The following is a 6,508-nucleotide window of genomic DNA, read 5'->3' as shown; positions in this document are numbered from 1 at the left end:
CAGTCCCCGGTGCCAGTCCCCGGTGCCGCCGCTGGTTCGCGTCCTGTTCGTTCCCGGTCCCGTCCCGCACGGCGAGGGGATCCCCCCCGCTGTCCCTAGTCCCACCGGCAGTCCCTGGGGTGAGGTGGTCCTTTGCAGCCTTCGGGAACTGCCCCCTGCCCGTCCTCCGCCGCTCTGTCCCGTTCACCCCAGCAGAGGCTCAGACAGGCACGGGCATGGACACCGTCCCTGCCTCGGGGCTCAGGACATCCATCCCTCGGGGCTCAGGACATCCCTCCCTCGGGGCACAGGACATCCATCCCTCGGGGCTCAGGACATCCATCCCTCGGGGCTCAGGACAGCCATCCCTCGGGGCTCAGGACATCCATCCCTCGGGGCTCAGGACATCCATTTTTCGGGGCTCAGGACATCCATCCCTCGGGGCTCAGGACATCCATCCCTCGGGGCTCAGGACATCCATCCCTCGGGGCCCAGGACAGCCATCCCTCGGGGCCCAGGACAGCCATCCCTCGGGGCCCAGGACATCCATCCCTCGGGGCTCAGGACATCCATCCCTCGGGGCTCAGGACATCCATCCCTCGGGGCCCAGGACAGCCATCCCTCGGGGCCCAGGACAGCCATCCCTCGGGGCTCAGGACATCCATCCCTCGGGGCCCAGGACAGCCATCCCTCGGGGCTCAGGACATCCATCCCTCGGGGCTCAGGACATCCATCCCTCGGGGCCCAGGACAGCCATCCCTCGGGGCTCAGGACATCCCTCCCTCGGGGCTCAGGACATCCATCCCTCGGGGCCCAGGACATCCATTTTTCGGGGTTCAGGACATCCATCCCTCGGGGCCCAGGACATCCATCCCTCGGGGCCCAGGACATCCCTCCCTCGGGGCTCAGGACATCCATCCCTCGGGGCTCAGGACATCCCTCCCTCGGATCCAGGACATCCCTCCCTCCGGGCGAGCTCTGGAGCGGGCAGGGGCAGCTCCTCCTCCTTCCTCCGCATCCCGCGCCCGCTGCCTCGCCCCCCGCACAGCGTGTCTGTCCCCGGAGCAGGGAACTCTGTGAACAAAGGTTTTTGGAGCTTCCCCAAGGACCCCCGCTGGCCCCGAGCTGAGCTTCGGAGAGCTGACAGCCTCCGCGGCCGTCGCTGTCCATCGTGCCTTTCTCATTCCCGTTCTCTGGGCACAGCGTGCCCCTCCGGGGGCTGCCCCACCGCCGTCCCGGTGCCCGGCGCGTCCCCGCCGTCCGCGGGCTGCTCGGGCTCCTCCGCAGGGCTCCCCGGGCGGGCCGTGCCCCGCAGCTCCCCGGCACTGCCCCGATACTCCAGCTGGCTCTGTGTTAATTCCCTGCCCTGTAATTAGCGTCCGGGCTGTCATTAGCGGCGGGCGGGGCAGCCGGGATGCCCCCGTGCTTCCCTGGCCGCGGGCCGGTGCTGCCGGCAGGGGCCGTGTCCCAAAGCGCATCTGGGACAGCCGGTGGGCACCTGCCACCACGGCCACCTCTGTCCCCACGGCCACGCCCGTCCATCCGTACACGGGGCTATCCACGCTGCATTTCCCATGCATTGCTGCGGGCAGCCCGAGGATGAAGGGCATGCACCCCTCCCCTGCCGGGTGTCCAGCCAGCCTGGCTGTCCCCTGACCCCTGCACGGGCCTTTCTGGGTCACCCCGTGTCATCTGGCTCTTGCACAAGGCCACAAAGGCCGCTGAGCCGCGTCAGAGCAGCGGGCAGGACGTGCAGCCCAGCACGGCCCCGAGACACCTGAATCAGAGGCTGTGCCGGCAGGGAAGCCACAGCGTCCTGGGAGCAGTCATCCCTTGGTGACAAACCGCCCCTGGAGCCGCCTCATCCCTCCTGGGAGCACAGCCTTGTTCCCAGGGCACCCTCCCTGCGCTCCCTGCTCCCAGAGGCTGATGCTGGTGCTGCCACCCTGCACCAATCCACCCAGCTGCCGCCTTCTCCCTCCCTCTGACCGTGCCTCGGCTCGCTGGCACCGTCTCTGGAGGGCAGGGAGGGACATCGAGGTGGCCGGGCAGGATCTGGAGGCCCATCTGGGAGAATATGTCCTTTCCCAGGATCCTGAGCTGCTCCGAGGTGGGAGCACCATGCCCTGAGCTGGTGGCCCTGCAGCCTGGAGCAGGTGGGGTGCCCACTTTTCCATGAGGAAATGTCACACACTGTTTGCATGGAGTGTCCCACATGGTCTTGGTGCAGCTTTCCTCACTCTTCAGTGGCAGAGCAGCCCCTCCGAGGGGACAGAAGTGTCCCTGTGGGGGAATGAGCCCAGCTGAGGTGGCACTGGGGAGCTGAGGGGGTCAGAGGGCTCTGTCTGCACATCTGTCTGCACCCCTGGCTGTTTGTCCGTGGGAACAAGGGGTCAGTGCTGCTCCACACCAGAAGGTTCGGGGCGTCTCGCTCTGCTGGGTAATGCCCCGTGCTGGATCTGCAATCAGAGCTGAGATCCTGGCTTGGGAGGCAGCTGGAAATGAGCGCTGTGAACGAGGGGCTCTCCTTTACAGAAAAGCCAAGGCTGGGTCCATTCAACCCTAAATTAATTCCCCAAGGAATTAACCTGCCACCGGCCCACGGAGCAGTGCACCCCTGGTTTCTCTCTTCTCTCTTCCTCTTCCTCTTCCTCTTCCTCTTCCTCTTCCTCTTCCTCTTCCTCTTCCTCTTCCTCTTCTCCTCTCTCCAGCGGGATCCTTTCACCCCACCCTGGTGCCTCCTTTCCCAGCAGCCGGCAGGGACGCCCGCAGTGCCACCAAGGCCACCTTTCTCAGCGGCTGGTGACAAAGGCTGGGCGCTGGGGGCTGTGTTTCCCAGGGGCGCGGGGTGCCCGCCTGGTTAAGCTCGGCTTTAGGGGGGTTGGCCCCGCTGTCCCGCATTGTGTGCGGGGTTGTTCCCACGCGGCCGCCGCGGGCCGGGCGCTGCGGGCGCACAAAGGAGCAGTCACTCAGCATTAGCGGCCGCACAATGCGGCTCCTGCCGCCCCCGAACCCTCCCGGAGCGGCCGGGCAGACACACGGACTGCAGCAAAAGGGGTGGGGGATGAGCGGGGGTGTCCCGCAGCCCCTGTGAGCCAGGAGGGTTTGCGGGCAGGGGGCTTTGTCCCGGTGCGGGGAGACCCAAGGGGAGGCAGGGGGGGTGTGGGGCCCTGGGGGATCGGTTATGGGCTGGGAATTGTGGATCCAGAGCTGGGGCCCTTCCAGGTGCAGGCACACCTGGGAATTACCTTGGGGAGGCAGCGGGGAGGGTTCAGCAGGGAGAAATGACCCCCGGGGCTGGTGGCTGGAGAGGAGCAGGGATTTCCTGGCTAATCCCTGTCTTGGAGGGTTGTCCAAGGCCATGGAATCCAAGCTGTGCCCAAGCCCCACCTTGTCACCTGCCCTGAGCACCGAGTGCCACCTCCAGGTGCTCCTTGCACACCTGCAGGGGTGGTGATCCCACCGCTCCCCTGAGCATTCTGTTCTCACCCCTGCCCACCCTTTCAGTGCAGAAATCCTTCCTGATGTCCAGCGGGTTGGCCTTCCCCTTGGCAGCCCGGGGGCAGGGGAGGGGACATGGGCCACATGGTGCCACTGCGACATCCAGGGGACCCCTGGAGCCCCCCAGGCTTTCAAGGGGCTGCGCTTGGGCTGCCCCCAGACTCACTCTGGCAACTCCAGGGTGACTTTGGGAACACACCTTTGGAGAGGGAACACACCTTGGGGGAGGGAAAACAACACCTTTGGTGAGGAGTAGCTGGTGAAGGAGCCCCTGGAGCTGGCGCTGCCCTCCCAGGCATGAGAGAGGGGCTGAGTGGTTCTGCACGGGCAGGAGGGGACAAATCCCCCCCATTTGGTGTCAGAATAAGGCTCGGGGTCATGCCCGAGGGATTTGGTGGCAGCAGCAGCAGGGTGGCAGGGCCAGGGCCGGGCTGTGCCACCACCCAGGTCCCTCTGCAGCCTCTGGCAGGGGAGCAGAGACCAGAGCAGGGTTTGGGGTCACAGGTTTGGGGTCACAGGTTTGGGGTCACAGGTTTGGGATCGCATCCAGCCTGTTCCTTGTGTGGACAAGCATCCACCCCATGGAATGGCAGGGGGAAGAGCAGATCCCCTGGATCCCGGGGGGAAGGGGCAGCTCCCCAGCTGGCAGGGACCGTCCCCCCCTCACCCTGGCACCCCGGCCTGCCTGCAGTGCTGCCGGCAGTGCTCTCCTGGTGCCAAAGCACATCCGAGAGCTCCATCTCCCGGGCACCGCGGAGAGCATCGAGGAGGAGCCGAACGAGGAGCCTTCATTAGGCATTTCGGGCTGCCCTGGCTAAAGCGGTGTCCTCCTGCTGGGGTCCGTCCTGCCGGCTGCCTCAGGAGCAGAATGGACACCCCAGAAGGAACAAAACGCTGATTTCCCCACTCTAATTCAAAGCAAGCGTGGGGGAAGATGGATAAGCTTGTGGGGGATGAGGGCAGGGTGAGGGATGGGCAGAGGGGTGAGGAGAGGAGGGGGATGAGGGCAGGATGAGGGATGGGCAGAGGGGTGAGGAGAGGAGGGGGATGAGGGCAGGGTGAGGGATGGGCAGAGGGGTGAGGAGGGGAGGGGGATGGGGGCAGGATGAGGGATGGGCAGAGCGGGTGAGGAGGGGAGGGGGATGAGGGCAGGATGAGGGATGGGCAGAGCGGGCGAGAGCCCAGCCCCGGTGCAGGAGCCGCTGCAGGATGTGCAGCTCACCCCCGCTGCAGCCCCAGAGGCTCCCGGCACCCCTTCAGTGCCGGATTCCTTGGGCTGACCCCGCAGCATCACACGGGGGTGGCAGGACCGTGCCTCCCTTGCTGTCCCCGTCCCTGTCCCGGTCCCTGTCCCTGCCCCCGCGCCTGACGCCAGCTCCTCGCCCACTCCCGGGCCAAGCGGGCCGAGATGAGCCTTTTAAAGGCGAACGGGTTCCTCCGCATTCACTCCGCGGGAGCTGTCCCTGCCTGTCCCTGCCCTGTCCCTGCCTGTCCCTCCCTGTCCCTGCCCGTCCCTGCCCCGTCCCCGCTCCAGCCTTTGCGCAACGCGCCCTCCTCAGACGCAGCCGGCCCCCGCTGTCCCAAGGGTGTCGCGGTGTCCCCGAGGTGTCCCGGAGCTGTCCTGGGACAGTCCCGTGCCTGGGGACAGCCGTGCATGGAGGGGCCGCTGCCCTGCGGCCCTACAGCAGGTAAGGGGACTTTGGGGTGAGGGAGGGGAGCGGCCGTCCCCGATCCCTCCTGAACTGGGGCAGGAGCCGGGATGGGCTCCGTGCCGGGGAGGGGGGTCCTGCTGTCCGGGGCAGGGTGACAGCCCTGCAGGAGGAGGGCAGCCCGGCCGGGGGTGGCAGACCCCAGATCGGCTGGGAGGGCGGCCATGGCACAGCCAGGTGTGAGAAAAGGGGAGCAGGCTGGGCAGGGGCTGGAAATGCCACCAGGTCTGGGAAAACCTGCAGCTGCAGGAAGGTCAGGCTCCTGAGCTGGTCTGAGGGCTGAGCTGAACATGTCCCTTCTCCTCTCTGCCCTCTCCCTTTGTGCCTGTGGAGATGCAGGGCAGAGCTTCAGCCCCACTGGGGCTTGGAACACCCCACACTGCTCTGGGGCTGGGCTGGGCTGGGCTGGCTCTGCCTTCCCTCCTCTCTGACTAACCCTGGCACCGGCTTGCTGCACCCAGCTCCAGCCTGAGCGTGCCCACAGCCTGGAGATGCCATGGCCTGGCCACCAGCACAGCCTGGAGATGCCATGGCCTGGCCACCACCATGCCCTGGCCACCAGCACAGCTTGGCCACCAGCCCAGGCCATCCCCCAGCAGCCAGGAAGGAGCCAGGTGTGGGTGTCTGCTGCCTGCCCTGGCTGTGTCACCTCCCTGGCCGTGTCACCTCCCTGCTCCACCAGCCTGGCTGCTCCAGGTTCCCCCAGGCCCCTCGCAGATCTCTGGGATGGGAGCAGCTCCCTGTCCCTGGCAGGTTCCATCCTGGGATGGGAATGCACAGCAGCTGAGCACAGAGGCACTGGTGACACAGTGTGAGGCTGGGATGGCACGAGGTGAGACTGGGATGGCACAGTTTGTGCCTGTTTTGGCACAGTGTGTGCCTGGAATGGCACAGTGTGAGCCTGGAATTTCAGCCCCAGGAGTTGAGCAGGCAGGGCTCCGTGCAGGGGCTCAGCCCCCTCCCCTGGGCCTTGGCACCCAGGGACTTTTGCCCCGCAGGGCTCTGGGGCTGAGGCCCTCCCTCCATCCCTGCCCAGGGGCCACCCGGGGAGGCTGAGCCGTGCTGAGGGTGACCAGGCCATGGAGGGCACCCACCCCACCCGTGAGGAGCTGACAGGGCATGGGGGGCAGGACACGGAGTGGCTTCAGCCTGACACAGGGCAGGGCTGGATGGGATACTGGGAATTGGAATTGTTCCCTGGGAGGGTGGGCAGTGCCGAGAGGGCGGGGAGGAGGAGGGCTGAAGAGATGGACAGTGCTGCTCGCTGCCACCAGAGCCCGATTAACCCCTCGTGCCCCTCCTCGGCCAGCACAGCAGGG

This window comes from Fringilla coelebs (assembly GCF_963513975.1).
Source record: "Fringilla coelebs genome assembly, chromosome: 19".
In the NCBI taxonomy this organism is placed as follows: domain Eukaryota; kingdom Metazoa; phylum Chordata; class Aves; order Passeriformes; family Fringillidae; genus Fringilla; species Fringilla coelebs.
The sequence above is the reverse complement of the archived record's forward strand: the minus strand, read 5'-3'. Positions refer to the sequence as shown.